This window comes from Trichosurus vulpecula, chromosome 5 (genome assembly GCF_011100635.1).
Source record: "Trichosurus vulpecula isolate mTriVul1 chromosome 5, mTriVul1.pri, whole genome shotgun sequence".
Classification (NCBI taxonomy): Eukaryota; Metazoa; Chordata; class Mammalia; order Diprotodontia; family Phalangeridae; genus Trichosurus; species Trichosurus vulpecula.
In genome coordinates, this window is record NC_050577.1 from 67,879,327 (window position 1) to 67,899,328 (window position 20,002).

Consider the following 20,002-nt stretch of genomic DNA (forward strand, 5'->3'; position numbering starts at 1 on the left):
TGACTTTACTTCTCAGTGCCCCAGACAACTCCCTAAGACTAAGTTAGGCAGATGATTACACGACTAAAGGGAATTTCCACATTCTGAAGTTACCTACATTGATTAAATCACAGGGCCCAAACAAAATACACACACACACACAGACACACTCCTCTTTCCAATCACAGCTCTAAAAACAGGAATAAAATCAGTACTAGCACTCCTGGTAAGAATATGTAAATCAATTGCTCTCAGACTCCAATTACCATTCACTCTGACTCCCAAGTCCAAAACACTCCTCCCTGGACATCATCAGGTCCCTATTATTGTTATGTCCCCCTATTAGAATGTAAGCTACTAAGGGCAGAGATTGTCTTGTTTCCTTGTATTCATATGGGAAGAACTTAGTACAATGTGTGGCAAACAGTAAACACTTACAAGATGTCTTCATTCCTTCCTTCACTTACATGTTATTCACATACACATAATCCTAAAATGTAAGCCCTTTGAAGGCAAAGATCATTTCCTTTTTTTGTCCAATCCCTAGTGACTATCACAATGCCTGGCATAAGTAGCTGTTTGCTGAACTGAACTGTAAATATTTTTACCTGTTTTGGAAATGGAAAAAAAAACACTAGACCTAGCAAGCTGCTTGCTGCATACTGCCAAGAATTATTTGCATAGCATGAAAGACATTAACAGAAACATGTCAGACTAGAATTAAGTGAGCCAGTCAAGTAGCAAGAATGAAGAATAACACTGGGTCTTGGAAAGCACACAAGCCAGAGTCAGGAGACCCAGATTCAAATCCTGACTTCAGCAGTTTTTACTATGTAACACTGGGCAAAAAACTCTCTTAAGCCTGAGTTTCCTCATCTGTAAAATGGAAATGATAATATTTACGCCTCTTTCTTCACAGGGCTGTTACAAAGAAAAGGCTTCATAAAGCTTAACACACACATAACATTGATAAAATACTTTATTATGATAACAGATGATTAGCCAAGCACTGAAGTGGCAACAAAACAAAGTCAAAGAACCCAAAGACTGCTGCCAGTGCACTGGGAGGTTGTTCATTTATGTCAGATTTACAGAGAAAAGACACGGAAAAGAACTGCACAAATAGATAGCAAGTAGACAGATTGCAATCTTTGCCAACTGAGCATGCATTGACATGGATGAGATCATGGATCCAGCAGAATTTTTTTAAGAAGCATCTGATTTAAGTATTACAATATAACTGTCTTTTAACATTATAAGTTTTACATGACCAATGTGGAAATATGTTTCACATTATTGTACATGTATAATCTATATCAGATTGCTTGTCATCTTGGGAAGGGAAAGAGAGGGAGAAAAATTTTGAACTAAAAGTCTTTAAAAAAAATGAATGCTAAAAACTGTCTTTACATCTAATTAGAAGAAATAAAATACTATTAAAAATAAAGCAAAAAAAATTTAAGTTTTAATTGCTTTAAATCAATGAAGGAGTCAGTGGACAAATACATAGTAAGAAAAAACACCTAAGAAATGTGTTCAAGTGCCTCAATTTACATATCAAGCACATTATAGGCAATATGAAGTCATATAATTAATGTCACAGGTATTACATTTTGGAACCACTGGGAAAGTCCCCAAATGGCAAAATCAGACATCACTAATGTCAGGTTTCCCCTACAGAATAGAAGGGATGGAGATAGGTATAGAGACTAAGCCCGTGATTTCACTAATAAAACAAACTTCTACATGAGCATCTCTATCAACATGGGTCACCCCTTCTCTGAAACTTATACCCTGAGATGTGCCTAGACTACTGGCAGATTAAGTAACTTGCCCAAGACCACATAGCCAGTATCAGAGGTGAGACCTAAACCCTTGTCTCCCTGGTTTTGAGGCCAGCTCTCTACCTACTCTACCACCCTGCCTCTCAACATAGAAGAGTGAAAAATTAAGTTAGCTAATCACCTCATGACCTTTGTGGGCATGATACATATATAAACGAACCCTTGGTCTCTTCAATTGGGGTAGCCTCCAACAACACAAACTGCAACTCATCCTGTATGACTTCTGTCCACCCAAGCTTACCACAGTTCACCCAACATGCCTTCCTTGTATTCTCCTGACAATTCAGAGGTAATAGTCTGGGCACTATCACTGTCCACAAGTCTATCACTTGTTCTTCCACATAACCAGCCTTTCTTCTCTGCCTATCACATGATTCCGTGGTGACTTGCTTTCCTCCTCTTTTTATCTTCTTTGTCAAAATACCTTATCACATCACACTTGCAGTCTATTCACACCTACAATATGCCTGTCCTTTGACTGTCCTCATCTTTATTTCTTCAGAGGAAGTTACATTTCATGACTCACTGCCACATAGCAACATCAATATAATGTTAGTATTGAAAAAGTCTTTGCTTTTCTTGAAAGCTTGGGTCAGTGAAGGAGCTTTGTAACTTCCTGAAAGCTGTCTAGGCTGCTCTTCTATTCAACTCCAGGCCCAACTCATCCATCTTTACTGCCTGTCCCAGACACACCAACTAATGGATAAACTTTATAAGTGGTCCATCCAAATAGATGTCCAAACAAGAGACAGTCTTCATCTATGTGGACTTTCCTGTGTGGAAAGACATGTCAAACTCTTTTGAATGATTACAGATCTCTTCCAGAAGGCACTGGATTGTGTTGAGGCTTAGTGCAATCAGGATGATGTCACCCACAAATATTAGGAAGACCCTCACCATTCCACTAGAAGTCAGTCTTTTGGACTTGGACTTTGAGCTGAATCTTCTCCGGAGTGAACAATACTTTTCAAAAGCATACTTGTTCTCTTCTTTTGGGGCAGTTAGATGACACAGTGGATAGAGCATTAGGCTTGGAATCAGGAAGACTCATCTTCATGAGCTCAAATCTGGCCTCAGACACTTACCAGCTGTTTGACCTTGGACAAATCACTTAACCCTGTTTGCCTCAGTTTCTTCATCTGTAAAATGTACTGAAGAAGGAAATGGCAAACTACTCCAGTTATCTTTTTCAAGGAAACCTCAAAATGGGGTCACAAAGAGACAGTACTTTACCTGATATTTATTATTAGGTAGTAATGGAGCAAAGTTATTTGTTAAGTTTTTCAAGGAATGATATCAATGCATGGAAGGAAGACATCTTGTTGGAAAAGAAAATTTATAAGGCGATGTTTTGTTCTATCAATTCATTTTATTAACAATGAACAACAAACAAAATAGGAACATTGCCTACCTCTTTATGCAAGTCGTTGATAAAAATACTGAGCAACACAAGGGCAAGCACAGATCCCTGATATATTCTACTTTAGACTTCTTGCTAGGTGTCACAGTAGACAAGAGGGCTGGACATACAATCAGAAAGACATGAGTTCATATCTGGCCTCAGTTACTTATTAGCTATGTCACCCTAAACAACTCACTTAACCCTGTTTGCCTGTTTCCTCAACTGTAAATGGGGATAACTGTACCTCCCAAGGCTGTTGTGAGGATCAAATGAGATAATGTTTGTAAAGTGATTAGCATAGTGCCTGGCACAGAGTAGGAGCCATATAAGTGCTTACTCCCTTCCCATCCCATATATTCTGCTACACTGACACTCAACTTGGCCATCCAACTAGTTCTGAATTTGGTTCTCATTTTATTAACATCTAAGCCATTTCTGTCTTTTCCACAAGAATACCATATGTTGTAAAAAGCCTTGCTAAAATATCAGTAAACTGTATAAATGGTATTCCCCTCATTTATTAGGTTAATAATGTTATCAAAAAAGGAAATCAGTTTGGTCTGACATGACCTCGTCTTGATGAAGTCGTGCTTTCTTTTCTAGATGTTCACTAACCATTCCTTAATGATCAATTCTACATTCCTCCCAGGAATCAAAATCAAGCTCACTTGCCATTAGTTGACAGATCCTGCTCTATTTATTCCCTTTTTCAAAATTAATACAACATAGGTGCTCCCCCAAACTTGTGGCTCTTCTCTAATCCACTGCCAGTAGCTCAGCAATACCTGTCACTTCCTTCTGATGTGATTCACCTGGGCCAGGTAACTTGATTTCCTCAAGGACAGCTAGATGCCAGCTAAGTGCCCTCCTGACTATCTCCTTCCTGATCTTAAGCATCAGCTCCCTGTTGGTCACTTCTGTTCTATCCTTTCCAATGTCAGGTTCATTCTCCTTGGCAGAGAAGAGAAACAAGAGGAACCGAACAGCTCTACCTTCTCTCCCTTGTCAGGTATCATCATCCCATACGTGCAGAGCAAAGTGGAGACTTTTTGTCCCAAGAGAGCTTTAAAGAAATGTTTGTTGTCCTAAGCATCCTTTGACAGCTTTAGACCATTCTGAGTTTTAGTATTCCTAATACTACTTGTATAAGACTACGCTACATTTTTATATTCATTTTCTGTTACTTGGCCTAAGTCCCTGAACATCCAACTAAGTTGCTTCAGACAAACGCCATTTTCCTCCTCACTGGAATTGTTCCCCTTTGCTGCCTTTGAAACTTCCTTCTTCAGCATCTTCCATCCCTCGTGGGCTGCCTTCCTGCAAAGCATTTTAGTCCATGGGACCCTTCCTATCTTTCCTCTGTTTTGAAATCTGCTCTTCAAAAATCTAGAGTGCATGCCACATAGCCATCTCTATCACAAACTCTAGAATGAAGTAGTCACTTTCCCCCAAGTTTCCCATTATTTCTACCACATCCATCAGATCTTCCCTCAGAGTGAGAATTAGATCTGGAAGAGAATTTCCCCTAATTGGTTCCTGTACATTTTAAAGGATGAAATTACCACTAAAACAGTAAATTATAAATGCTTTTCTGTTCTTGGCAAAGAGAGACCTTCAGTATATGTCTGGATAACTGAACTAACTCTTAACAACTTCTTCTTAATCTTAATTTAAAATGACCTTAAAGAAGTTAGTTTCACAGAACAGAATCATAGAATGTTAGGGCTGGAAGAGATCATAGAGATCATTAATCTAACTCTTGTATTTTACCAAGTAACTTGCCCAAAGTTACATAACACCTTAGTGCAACACCAACTTCACAGGGTTTTGTGAGGATCAAAGGAAAATGTATGTTGACAGTGCTGTAAACCTTCAATCCCTTATGAATGTTAGCTGCTATTATAATTACTGGCAGAACCAGAACTAGAACCCTAATTTCTGGTTCCCTGGACTGTGTTCTTTCCACTTTACTTTATTGCCTCTTAATTTTAACTCACCTCAAATTATTGTTCTGAGTGTGACAATCATCTCCAAAACAGATACTAACAGATGTGTATAATCTAAATTCTTTCTAGATAAGATACTATAATAAAAACATGAATTTTAAAAGAAATTGAAATTAAAGTTCCCAGAAGTTAATTCAGAAGTTAATTCAAGTTAGGAAGAAAAAGTATTTTAAGAAATTAGTATTTTTGTTCAACCACAGACTTCTGCATTATCATATCAACTTTAAAACCCAAAAAGCAAAATATTTTTCCAATCTTTGAAAATATTTTATCTTATTTAAAATGCTTAGAATATATGTAAAGGATATTTGGTTTTCTTCCTTGGGACATGTCACTGCTTCATGGATAATTTTAGCCCATCCAAAAAGATACAATTGGGTACACAGGTATATACCATATATTGTATCTAGGCAACAAGGTAATGCTAGGCCTGGAGGCAGGAATGAGTTCAAATCCTACCTCAGAAACTTCTGGCTATGCCATCCTGGGCAAATCACTTAACCTCCTAGTAGGATAGAGTAAGCACTTAAAAAATGCTGTTGCCAGACTAAGTGCTGCACTTGAAGTAAAGAAAATAAGTTCAAATTCTGCCTTAGGCACTAGTCATATGACTCTGCTCAAGACACTTGACTTCTTAGCTCAGTTTCCCTATCTGTAAAATGGGGATATTAATAGTACCTACAGAAGAGGCAGTTGTGAGGATCAATGCGATAATCTATATAAAGCATTTATAAACCTTAAAGGCACTATATAAATGCTACTGTTATACCATGGTTTAAGTTTGAAGCTAAATAAAATACATTTGTATAAAAGAGTTCTATTTAAGAATTTTGAAATATAATTCATATTAATAGATCCATTTTCAAGAGTTTAAAAGATATTAACCACTATAAAATTCAGAAAGCATTATAAAGATTTCAAGTGTTACTACCATTTTCCCTTTTCTTTAAAATACCATTTCATTTAACTGAAATTGCCAGCTCTAATTCTGTTTTGCAGTCATAGGGTTATGACTGCAAAAAATGTGTTTATCTCTTCAAATCAGTAAAAAATAAAGCGGCAACAATGAGATACACTCTCTCTCTCTCTCTCACACACACACACACACACACACACACACTCACTCACTCACTCACTCACTCACTCAATCTTAATTCAAGTCTCAATAATTTAACAAGCACTGCACCATCTAGTGGAAATAGTGTGACCAAGAAGGGCAAAATTCTCCCAACTGTGAAAAGAGCCCTATGGGGACTAAAAAAAGAATATAGCATATACATAAATACCCATGTCTTACTCCTCAGTATTGCAGGGAACTGATTTATTTTTGCAATTAGCCAAGGTTAGAGGGTCCCCTCCTGAAATTTTTCCCTTGCTGCTCATAATTTGCCAATAAATTACAATACATTGAAAGTGAAAGGCAAGACCATAAGCAAAAAAAGAAAAGAGCTGTTCAGGCAGAGTTTGAGAAACACTGAAATTATATGCTTTACAAACTAGCTAAATAATTCTGTCAAGACATACACGTGTTATGTACAGCAGGTATGTTTTCCAACAAAACAAGGGATCATTTCATGGTTAGGATATATCAATTCAGCAATTCATAAAAATAGATTGGGTTACTAAGGAGTAGTAAATTAAATTAACCTAATAGTCTCAAGAGTTTCTATAGTCTGATGTCACTTTAAGAATCTATTCACATCTGCCTATCAGAATAGGCACTTGCATAAACCAGGATTAAATTCACCTACTTTTTAAAGGTGGAAATGCATAGTCAATCTAAAGAGAAAACATTTTTGGTTATTCCCCCCCACCATTATCCTAAATTTTTACAGACATTTTCAAAAGCAAGGTTGCTTGTTGTCTTCCCCCATTAGACTGTGAGCTCCATGAGGGCAGAGACTGGTTTTTTACCCTTATATCCTCAACAGTAGGCACTTGAAAAATACTTGCTGAGTAAATCAAAGCCATACTACAGAACACTGTATTAACATTAATTAAATAAAGAAAGAACATTAATAAGTTTAAAACACCACCAAACGTGTCAAATTTAAAAGCTAGGTTTTCATTTGAAGCAAATGGAACATTAACCTTTATGCTAAAGCAAAGCCACACTCCTGTGAATCTGCTCCAAAACCTAAGAAAGCTGGTATGGTTTACTGTACAACCCCTTTTCTTTGCTAGATGGCATAAATCCATAACCTCCATACCACTGGGTGGTATATCTGCCTCTACCTGATGTCTACCATAAATGAGTACTTATTTCAGTCAGTCAGTCAAAAAGCATTTCTTAAGTATCAGCATCTACTATGTGCCAGGGACGGTTCTAAGGGCTGATATTCATAATAAGCATGAAAAGGAGTTGGGAACAGTTATGGAAACCTAGCCTAGTTCAGACTTTTCTTAGCCAAGTTCAACTCTTCGTGACCCTTTTTTGGGGGTGGATGGGGGGGGGGGGTTGTTTCTTGCCAAAGATACTGCAATGGTTTGCCTTCTCCAGCTCATTTACAGATGAGGAAACTGAGGCAAACAGGGTTAAGTGAGTTGCCCAGGGTCACAGAGCTAGTGTCTGGGGCCAGATTTGAACTCAGGAAGAGGAGTCTTCCAGATTCCAAGTCTGGCACTCTATCCACTTTGCCACCAAGCTGCCCAAAACCTAACCAAACTCATGGACTAAATCCATTCCAAGCCCCAGATAGGAAATCAAGTTAGTCAAAGTAAAATCACCCATGGTTTTCAGTTTTTCTACCTACAAAATGAATATATATAATGACTGTTGTTGTTGTTCGGTCATGTCTGGCTCTTCCTGACCCCGTTTAAGGTTTTCTTGGCAAAGATACTGGAGTGGTTTGCAATTTTCTTCTCCAGCTCATTTTACAAATGAGGAAACTGAGGTAAACAGGGTTAAGGGGCTTGACCAGGGTCAAGCTAGCAAACACCTGAGGCCAGATATGAACTCAGGTCTTCCTGAGTCCAGGCCCAGAGCTTTATCCACTGTGCCACCTAGCTGCCCCATGTAATAATAGTAGCTGACATTTATAGAGCTTTTGAGGTTTGCAAAGCATTGACACACACACACACACACACATAAATATATATATATATATATATATATATATATATATATATATATATATATATATATATATATATATATATATATATATATATAAAATGTTTACATGATCTTCACAAGAACCCTGTGAGGGAAGTAATACAAGTATTAACATCCCCATTTCACAGGTGAGGAAACTGTAGCTAAGAAGTGTCTTGGGTGGAATTTGAACTCAGGTCTTAGCCCAGACAATTACTACAAAAACAAAGAATAAATTCAGCACAGTATTAACAACTCCATCAAAGTCCTAAATATAATATTGCACAATAAGATGTCTAATAGTGCTTTAGCAATCAGGAAAATATTCTCAGACCCATCAGCATTTGAGTAAATTAGGGTGAAATATTTTCCCCTTAAGAGCTTCAATCTCTCCATCTGCAAAAATGGAGAACATAAGTATGCTGGGAGAGTACAAAGTGCTTTGAATTCCTCAGATAAAGAAATATGATCTTAAGTTGCCTTTTGACAAATAAATCTAATCATTAGAATCACACAGCAAATCATGACACTGAATTGGGTGGCAAGTGAAGCCTGGAAACCTTGTTTCTGAATGAAGGCTTTTTATTTGGCTACTATTAAAAGGAATCACAACACAATCCTAGCCCCTAATTAGGAGATTAATTGAAAAAAATCACCTCCTTCCAAAAAAAATGACTTTAAAATCCAGCTTTTTGTGTGTTTTAAGAGCCTGGTGAAGCCTATGGACTCCTTCTTAGAGTAATACTTTCTAAGGCATAAAATAAATAGGATTGCAAAGAGAACCAATTATAAAAAAATACTTAAAATATTTTTAATTTAAAAAAAATTCTGACTTTTAAAATAATTTAATTATTTTTAAATTATTTCAAAAATGACTTTAAAACAAGTTCACAGCCCCCGGATTAAAAAGCCCCGGTTGGGCCCCACAGGGTCGGGTGAGCTAGCATTTATTAAGCGCCTGCTATGTGCCAAGCACCGTGCTAAGCACAGAAGGCAGTGACGCGCCCCGCGGATTTCCTCTTTGCAGACACTGGAGGGATTGGCTGCAAGGGTCCGGGCCATTCCCGCGCCTCCCGCAGGTTTCCCACCTCCGCCTCAGGCGGGTGGGAGGGGAAGTCACGCCGCGGTGTCCCCGGGTCAGTTCCAGGGGGAGGGGGGGGGAGAACAAACAAAAGAAAACAAGACTGAAAACAAGTTACACATGGTGGGGGGGGGCGAAGGAAGCCCCCTGCCCTGCTCCGCCCCGCCGGCCCCTCCCTCCTCCCGCTGTCAAACTCGGGGAACAAGCACTTATTAGGCGCCCGCTGTGTGCGCGGCTCGGAGCCGGCCAAGCGCGGGGGCTACAAAGGAAGTGAAGGTCGGCTGGGGGTCCGGCTCGTGCTCCCCCTACCCGTCCCGCCCCCCGGGCCCCGCCTCCCGCCAGGTGCCGCGGCCGTAGCCCGAGCCTAAGCCCGGGCCGACGGCAGCCGCAGAGGCGGCCGGTGTGCGCCAGGTCTTCCTTTACCTGCGGAGGCGACGGCAGCGGAGGCCTCGGGAGGCGCCGCCCGCTCCTCCGACCCCTGCTCCTCCGGGCTCGGGCGCGGGAGTGAGTGAGGGCGAGGAGGCGGCGGCTGCTGCCGAGGAGCCGGGGGCCGCGGGCTCGCTCGCTCACATCGCCGAGCGCACACTCACTCACTCACACTCACAGACACACACACACTCTCACAGATACACACGCGCTCGCGCGCGAGTCTACGAAGAGTCCGGCCCCCACCGCAGCTCCCCGGAGTCACCGCCTGGGCCCCCTCCCCCTGGGGGCGGGGTCACGGCGGGGAGGAGCCGCCGCGCCCCGCCCCGGCAACCCGCCGGCGTGGGAAGGGCTTTCCCATTGGCCCAGGCCGAGCAACGAACTCCCTGCTTCGCGTTGGTTGGCCATTGGGAGGAAGCTGATCGCTACCCTAATTGGTCCTGGTCGCGCCGGTGGTTTCCGCCCACAGCCCGTCAATCAAGCGTCGCTCCGCCCCCTCTCGGCTCTTCTCTTCTCCCTCCCCAGGCACTCAGCCGCGCACACACCCCCTGCCTCTAGTCTTGGCTGGTCTCAGGTGGCGGCTCCAGCGTCCTAGAGAAACCGGCTTGGGGAAAGATCCTCTATTACCTGGAGACTCCTGATGCGAGCTCATTATGCCTTGGCTCATTTTACACCTGCCCAACCTGCCTTGGTGACCCTGGAAAATAACCTCCATGCCAACCTTATTCCACTGCACCCAAATCCCTTGAGTTGGGTGAAGAGGGGATGATCGGGGTAAAAAGTCCTCAAAACATGGAAAGCGTTGGCTAAACGGAGGAGTGCGCATAAGGCGTGGTGATACATGCAAACCTCTTGGTTATACGGTTTCTAACTTGCGTGAGAAAAAATTAAGGACCCTTACAGAAGAAAACTATGCAGTATAAGTATTCTCTGAGCCTATTATAAAAATATGCAATGACTGCGGGCTCCACTTATCTTTAAAAGCTTTATAAATGCGAATGAGCTGCCTTACCGTCTCCAGATGGACGGCTTTTTCCATAAGTCATTACAGGTAGATAGGGCAGTACAATAAAATTGTAAGGCCACTCCCTGATAAGAAGTACCTACGATTCAGAGTCCGAGACAAAGCTAAAAGAAGAGGTGAGGGATTGAGAACAGTATAGGAAAAAAAAACATATATATATATATACGTATAGTTGTGTGTGTCTCGACAGAAAACAAGAGCTCAGAGAGCTCAAATGCCCCTTCTTGTACAAATAGGGAAATCAGTGGGTCCATGGTTTTCACTCAGATAATGACTATTAACTCTAACAGTGTAACAATGACTGGATTTGATGGAATTTGGGAAGGGGGGGAGGGATGGTCGGTTGTTCTGGAAAGGATGGTGAGCTTTCTCCCACTTTATGCCTCTTCCTCTTTGTGTTTCTTTTCCGAAACAAAGTAGACGGAATAGCAATCATGAGAGATGGACTTTTTGGGGAGGGGCTACCTCAGGAGTTCCCGTGTTCTTTTGAAGCCGGCTGCACTGCAAAAGGCGTCCCTTGCCCCTACCATAACATTTTTCTAGGGAGATGATAACTACCCATAACAACCTGAAGAAAGAGGAGGTCAAACCTCGGCCTGGCTCACCAGAAGACAAACTTTGACTGAGATCTTCAGGTTGAGCAAAGCAGGGGTAAAAGTTGAGTGTCTATTGATAAATTCTACTAAGTGTCTCATAAGTCATCAGCCTCCTAAGGGGAGAATAATAGGATCTATGGGTTACTGTTTGATAGTCTTGGTCTGGGGCACTTATGAGTCTTTTGTGTTTGAGCATTTCTTTTGTATTAAAGAAGTAAGTAACTTCCAGGGGTGGGGAACCTGCGGCCTCGAGGTCACATGTGGCCCTGTAGGTCCTCAAGTGAGGCCCTGTAAAGTTTGGATTCAGTCAAAGGGCCTCACTTGAGGACCTATAGGGCCACATGTAGCCCTGAGACTGAAGGTTCCCTACCCCTAAACTATCCTTTACCTACCGGTGATCTAAATTGTATGCGAAGCACCTCCCAGGAGACAAACCTGAGATTTGAGTGATTTTTACTGGGTTAGAGCTCTAGTGTGGGGATGTAAAAGAGCAAGAGAATGAGTGAAAATAAAAAAGCTGATCCCTCTCCTTCAAGGAGGAGCTCTCCAAGGGCAGAATCCAGCCCATACAGAAGCCCAGAATGAGGAGCCCTGTAGTAGGAGAGAATGAGCACCCCAGCCCCATTTCAGCCTAACAGGTCTGTGGTTACACTGTTGCTCCTCAAGAATAAGTTAAACACACTTTAAGTGGCAATGCATGAAATTCGTTAAATTGTCAGGACTCCTAAGAATTTACTCCCCTAAATAGTGGTCAGGTCACATAAATTTAAAATATCTAAAAGTGTTTCTGGCAAGCAAATTACAGTTAAGATCTGGCCAGTTTTGCTTAAGTTGGACAGAGAGATAGAGAAAACAATGTAGGGAGAATAGATAGTAGCTTACTGGGATGCCTGAAATTCTCCCATTAGCATTTAGTCCCTTTAGGCTGATTCCCTGTCAGGGCTTGCTCTTTTAGTGTGAAAATCTTTCTGGTGGGGGTAACATATTAAGTCCCTAATGCCCTTACAACGAATGAGTTTATTAGATCTTTTTTCTGTGGGAAACTTTGAAAGCCCTCGATGCCTAGGGAAGACTGGAGCATGGAAAATCAGCATACTATTTACTCTCATCTAGCAACAGCCCTAAATTCTCAAGCAAAAGTCAGATAAAAGTCTGAACACTTATCTCATTCATTTCTTTAACATAAGACCAAGAAGTTCATACAAGCAGTGGTGGTTAATCATTGGTGATGAGGATGAGGATGAAGATGATGATAAGCATGCTTCTGATGGTTGAAAATGAGTTGTATTATCCCTGTTTGACCAGGGTTACCAAATAGCTGAAGGAAACTCATGCACTCAGATCCTGAGTCCTGAATTGGCTTGTCTGAGATCATAGACTGTAGCATTGTTATAAGGTTCTGTGAACTTTCACGATTTTTATATATAAAACATTAAGTACCCACACATGCATGGCTATGTTCTGGACGGCTATTTCCTGGTTTCCTATCCTCTACTATACTACAATTACAATTATGATGGAAAATAACCAGAAGGTAATTGAGAATAACTGCCAGTAAGGCATCCTCTACTTTCCAGTTGAATGAATTAAGTCACACGTGTTTTATTAAGGCTTCTCAAATCACACACACATATAGATACACACACACACACACACACACACACACACACATCCTACCCAGCATTCCTGGATTTCTCTTTCATTTTTTTAAAACATGAAAAAAAAAATCCTTGCAACACCTGTGAATTAAATTAAATTCAGCAAGAATCTATTAAGTGCCTCCTATGTATGCACCCAGTTGTCAGCGTGGAGAGAACCCACTTCTGAGTCAAGAAGACCTAATCTGAGATCCCACCTGATTCCTGAGGACTATATCACCCTAGCCAGTCACTTCAGCTACTAGTGGTCCAGGCAATTCTCCAAGCCTAATTGTTACAGAGAAAGTGCCAGGTGGGGTGTTGGTTTTAAAAAAAAAAAAAAGGAGTTTCCTCCCTGGGAGTTCCCTATACAGTTGATACATATGCAGTTTAAAAAAAATACATAAATCACCATCCTAGGTGAAGCATGATACAGTGGAAAGTCCATTGGGTTGAATATCAGAAGATGAGTTAAATCCTTACTCTGCTAATTACTTGGTTATGGAAATGATTTAACTTCTCTGAACCTCAGTTTCCTCATGTTAAATGTAGGGATTGGACTATACGAGTTTTAATGTCCTCTTAGCTTTAAATCTAATGAAAAGTATTGGGGATACAAAAATGAAATAAGACGCAAAGATAAAGATGAACTATCTCTGTTCCCAAGGAGTCGATAAGTCTCGGAATGTCAGAATCGAAAGGGATCTGTGAGGTTATCTATCTTAACCCTTACCCAGTGCTCCAAACAAGTTGCCATCCAGCCCACTAGTGAACACAAGTGCCAGGAAATTCATTGTGTGGCCGATTCTTCATTTTCCAGTGATCAGTGCACTAACCTAATCTTTTCCCAAAAGAAAGAGTGGTCATACTAAAAACTCATGGTTAATCTCCAAATCTGGCCTAACCTGCCTAAACCTGTTAAGTGATGCCTTAGGGCACATGGCCAATGCCCAGACTTCCCAGCTCTTGAAATACTCTTAAGCAATCTGACTAAATGGAAATTTCTCTGCCGGTTGGGAGGAGGTGATTTGGCTTTAAAAGTAGATCATGCTCATGGAAACTAGCCCCAGAACCTCCTGTGCTCATAGGAGGGTTGTTACTATGCTTTTAGCTTCCTTCCTAGGTCCTTTGCAGCTGTCATTCTTAGCTGAAGCAACAAAGCGAAATCTGCCCCTCCGCTGCCCTTCTGCTGCCTTTTCCAGCCCCTCCCTAGTCTATTGGCACCGCCCTCTCCCAAGCCACTGAGCCTCAAGGAGAAACACATATCAGGACAAGAAAACGGACAGCCCCATTCTAGGAGCCAGTGAGTGAGAGTCAAATGAAACTCTGATGAGGCAAAGAGATGCAATGTGTGGGAGATGATGCTACCAGATAAATCAAGAAGCATGCACTTAGTAACTCAAATCAGTGAGTAAAACAGGACCAGCTCTTTTCTTATACAAACACATTTATCATTCTCCTAGTCATACAGATCAGTTCAGTCTGCATAGTAAGGGGGGATCTCAGAAGCTCTACTACTCAGGCAGCTCCCACATAATCACTGGGACCCCTCCAGCTGTTTCAGAGAATGTTTGTGCATCCACTCCAGTACATTCCGAGATACCCTCTTCTATAAATGAATAAGCTCGGGCGAAATGGACTTAATATTCACAGTCACACTAAACTCTAAACCTCATGAGTTTACCTGTGGGTTTAACTCCTCAGCTTGGCATTTAAAATCCTTCACAGCCTCTTTCTAGCCAAACTTTCCAGACATTTCACATCACCCCTCTTTATATACTCACTGCATTTTAATCAAACTGCCCTCTTTGTTGATCCTCTAACTCAGTATTGCCCAGGTTGTCTCTCATGCCTGTGTATCCCTTATTATGGCTCTAGGATTCCTTATCCCAATTCTCACTCATGCTTAAGAGTTGGGTCTGAAAGATCAAGGCTGGCTACTACCCCTCAGTGTTTTAGGGATACCTCTATGGGGCCGAAAGTACCTTTCCAATGCTCTCAGTTCAAGGCCCCATTCCAATACATTCTCTCAATTATTAATTGCCAGGGCCAGTTAATATTTTCTTGATATCATAGATACCATTGATTACTATGATATAATTTAATCACTTAACATCAATTAGCTTATGAGGGAATATTTACTAAGGAAATACAACAAGAAAAGAAGTATGAACACATCAATCCTTTTCCTGGCCCTAAATTTCTATTACCTCAGTCCCTATGAAGAATGGGCTCAAACTTAGTGGGGATGCTACGAAGCATTCACCCTTACCACATTCTCTTCTAAATGCAGTACAGTCAATGGAAGAAGTCCATATCTTGCTTGCAGAACTCTATGTTTCAGCATCTATCCATTAGGTCAGATAGGTTACTGGGCCTTTGCTCCTCACTGGGTTTGGCTACCCAAAAACTCTGGCATAGACTGCTATATCTGGATCTATATCAGATCATTTTCCTGACCTTTTGAAGCTCCCAAGATGACCAAATCTAATATTCCTTCACTCAAGGTAGGAAAAAATAGGAATAATAGCTACCATTAATATATTGCTTTCAAGTTTGCAAAGTGCTTTCTAAATATTATCTTATTTGCTTTGCACCACAACCCTGGGAGGTAGGTACTATTATTATCATCCTCATTTTACAAATTAGGAAACTGAGTCAGGGAGAGGTTAAATGACACGAACAGAGTCACACACCTCCTAAGCAGCTAAGGCTGGATTTGAAATGAAGGCTCCCTGTTGGTCCATCCAGTGTTCTAACCACTAGAACCCCTGGCACACAGCAGGGAAAAAAGCAAAAGCAGGTCCATGTGCTCATGTTTTCATGATGAGGGGAGTGGAAAGAGTAGGCCACTCCCAGCCTCCATATCAGGAAGCTTAGAGCATTTATCGCCTCCTCTCAAATGCTAGGCAGGAAAGAGAATAAGGTCAAGTCATTAAAATGGGACCTTTGGTATGTATGCTTAGGTATGGAAACGATATTAACCAATTAAACCAATGTAGAAAACTTTCCTCCACCTTGGGGTAAGTGGACAGGAAACAGCCACAGAAGAGCTGGAAGATGCTCTGAAGTCAAGAACAGTCCTTTCATTGGATATGCACAGGCAGCTCCCAGGACTGGGCCCTCATTGGTCAGTTCCACCTTTGATACACTCCCTCATGACCTCTACCTCTCAGAATCCTTAGCTTTCTCCATGGTTCACCTCAGATACCCACTGCTTCCAGGAAATCTTTCCTGATCTTTCTAGCTGCCAGCATCCTCTCTCTGTCTCTCTCTCTGTCTCTGTCTGTCTGTCTGTCTCTCTCTCCCAAGTATCTAGTATTTCCTTTCTTTTCCTATGTTCATGTTATATCCCCCAGATAATATAAGCTCCTTGAGGTCAAAGGCTGTTTTTCTTTTTTTCCTCGTATAAACAGTTACTGTCATGTATTTTGCACATGGCAGTAGCAGTGGGAATTTAATAAATCATTGTTGAAATGAATTCGTTCCCCTTCTCTTTATCTACCAGATTTTTCTGGGTTCAAAGCTAAGAAAGTGGCTGCCAATGGGCCTGGCTACCAGAAGCAAACACTGATCTCTCACCTTTCTTGATGGAAGTTTGACAATTTTTTTTTTCCCAAGGCAAGGTTAGAAATCTTTAAAAGGAAGTTTTGCTTCTAGGAAAGTATGAGAAAAACAAAACAAACAAAAACCAGGTTTATGGACTTCAGATTTCTCCTCCTTACACAATTAAAGTCTAACTATAGGTTGGCTTAGATAGTGTAATTCATAAGGTGACCAACAATCCCTTAGACATTTATTAGCTATGAGACCCTGGGTAAGTCGCTTAACCTCTATTTGCCTTAGTTTCCTCTGCTGTAAAACAGGGATAATAACAGTATCTACTTTGCAGGGTTGTTGTGAGGACTGAATGAAATAATAATTATAAAAGTGATGAACATATTGCCTGGCACATAGTAGGCATTGTATAAATGATTATTCCCTCCCTTAGTCACTTCTGCAGTCTGATTCCAGGTCTAAAGGGCTATTCAATCCCTCCCAGAATAAGCTTCCAGTCTTTGCCCAGGTGTGAACCCTGAGTGGTCTCCCCTGGCCCTGGACCACACTCCATAGCTCATTTCTGTGCCTTTCCTCTGGCTGTCCTCCATGCCAGAAATAACCACAACAATAATAATGCAATTTATGTAGTACTTTACATATATTCCCTCATTCAATCCATTTATTTTCCATGTGGAAATAAATGCCTAGATGTATAATAGGTATAGATACACACATATGTAATATATGTGTAGGTATGTATATATGTGTGTATATATATATATATATATATATATATGTGTGCATATTTCATAGAACATAACCTCTTTGCGGGCACTGACTCTTGCTTTTTTCCTTGCATCCCCACCACCTTAGTACAGTGCTTACAACACTGTTGCTCTTCAGTCATGTCCTACTCTTCATGACCCCATTTGGGGTTTTGTTGGCAGAGATACTGGAGTGGTTGGCCATTTTCTTTTCCAGCTCATTTTACAGATGAGGAAACCGAGGCAGACAAGGTTAAATGACTTGTCCAGGGTCACACAGCTAGAACAGATTTGATCCTGACTCCAGGCCCAGCGCTCTATGCACTTTGCCACCTAGCAGCTTCTTATGGTAAGTGTTTAATAAATGCATATTGCACTTCCTTTTGTAGTCCCAAAGATTATCCCTCTGCCTCCTTCATCTTAGGCCCACCCCCCCACAGGCCCTGCAGCACATGTCTTAGATGCTCCAGGTCCGTGGCAATCCTGCTCTCTCCTTTGACCCATTACTTCCTATGCTACTAAATATAACCAAAACATATACACAAGTTAGTTGTTATGGCTGGTTCTCCCCTTTGTTGAAACTCTGCTTTTGCCCCTTTTATTCTAAGCTACCACCTGGACCTGATTTCCTTATCCGTCAGTTGGCCCCAGGGCAGATAGCATCTCTCCCTGCAGCCTCCCTGCATTAACTCTTCCCAAAGGCCACAGAGAGATTCCCCTTTTCTTTACCTGTTTCAAAGCTCCAATGCTACTTTGGACCTCCCACTAAGTTCTGCTTCCTCTCTGGGGATTACCTCTCAGCTCTCAGCACCTTTACACAACAGAAAAGACAAACAACAGAGCCTGAGTCTAATGAGTCATCAGGTTTCTTTCCCATTCTCATGCCTCAAAATATTAGCTCCACTCATTCCCATCCCCCATGATGACATCTTCTCAGGCCTTCTGCTCACTACACTCCCATTAGCAGGGTCTTCCTAAATCCACTTAGAGTTCTACAATACCTGAAACAATAAGAAGTTATTTCACAAAGGCAAGAAGACAGCCAGTCCCTCACATCTTGATCTCCTGTTCCATTATCAGAACTATTGGTGGGTAATTTTTATTTTGTTTGTTTACTTATTTTTGGTTTTCTCCTCAGCTAAGAATGCTGGGTTGTTCTTATTTCTTCAGGTAAGGAAGAAAGTTGACTTCTTTGGAACAAGAAAAAATGGTGGCTAGGTGGCATTATAGATAGATCCTGAGCCTGAAGTTGGTTAAACCTGAGTTCAAATCTAATCTCAGATACTTACTAGCTGTGAGAGTAAGTTAAATTATTTTATTAGCTGTGTGGCCCTGGGCAAGTCACTTAACTTCTCTCTGCCTCAGTTTCCTTAACTGGAAAAAGGGGCTAATAATAGTACCTACCTGTGCTTAGCACAGTGCTTGACACGTAGTAAGCACAATATAAATTTTAGCTATTATTATTAGTGTTATTGAGGGTGGCTGTCCTGTAGAAATTAAAAGGAACCAATTAAGTTTGAGATATATGCACATGGGGTGGGTGTGTCCGTGTGTTTGATGCTCTAAGTGTGGGTGTGTTGTATTATTTCTGCCTCTGTGCTTCCGTGTGTTTGTGTGTGAGTGTGTCTTTAACCATTGTGCTATGTACTTCCGTGTATTACTGTTTGTTACTGCAAAATATCTAAAAACTTTGTGATAAAGGCAGTATGAAAAGAAAGACATTAAAGGCACACAGAAAAGATGCTAAGTAGCAATACAACTAATGTGTGCTCTAGGCTGCCAGGCATAATCTTGGGTAATTTCTTTATATTTTCTCTGCATTCTGGAAGTTCTCATTGGCCGGATTGCAAATAGGCAAGCCTGATCATGTTTGAGCAACAGAGGCTCTGGGGTTTGCTCTCCCATGGGACTGGGGCAAAGAGTTTTGGTAAGTCCTTTAGTTTGAAAAGAGCAAAGTAGATCTCAGAGACTTAACATTGGCCCATATTAAGTTTGGTGACCATCAGGCCCACATTTAGAAGGTGTAAATTTGATATTTATCACCTTGACTGTTTAAAAACACTTTGTAGTTTGTTTTTTGACCAAACCATCAATTCTTATGTAGGAAGGTGAGGTTACAGAATTAATTTTCAATTTGAATTTAGTACAGGGGAAGAGAATGATGGAGTTTAACTATAAAGTGAAAAAACTGATTCCACAAACCTGATACAAGTCTGAGAGTCAGTGTTCCCTGGTGGCTAGAGGACATGATTAGGAGTCAGGAAAACCTGGATTCCAATTCTGCCTCTGATACTAGCTAAATTGCCTTTGCTATTTACTAGCTAATTGACACAAATAAGTCAATTAACTCTTCTGAGTCTTAGTTTTGTCATCTGTAAGACAATCATTATTATCATGCTTTTAGTACTTGCCTCAAAAGGTTGTTGTGAAATTCAAATACATCTGAGATAGTGTATCTAAAGTGTGGCACTTATTAGCTGTGTGACCCTGGGCAAGTCACTTAACCCTGTTTACCTCAGTTTCTTCATCTGTAAAATGAGCTGGGGAAGGAAATACAAACCATTCCAGTATCATTGCCAAGAAAACCCCCAATAGGGTCACAGAGAGTA

General features: G+C 41.1%; 1 protein-coding gene across 1 annotated transcript in view; it reads right to left on the minus strand.

Annotated features, from left to right (window-relative positions):
* Positions 1 to 10,123, minus strand: part of MPP7 (membrane palmitoylated protein 7) — a 255,931-nt gene extending 245,808 nt beyond the window's left edge. Inside the window, exon 1 of the mRNA XM_036759638.1 lies at positions 9,830 to 10,123. The gene's annotated coding sequence lies outside the window, so the exon portion shown is untranslated. The remainder of the gene's footprint in view (positions 1 to 9,829) is intronic.
* Positions 10,124 to 20,002: the final 9,879 nt, after the last annotated feature.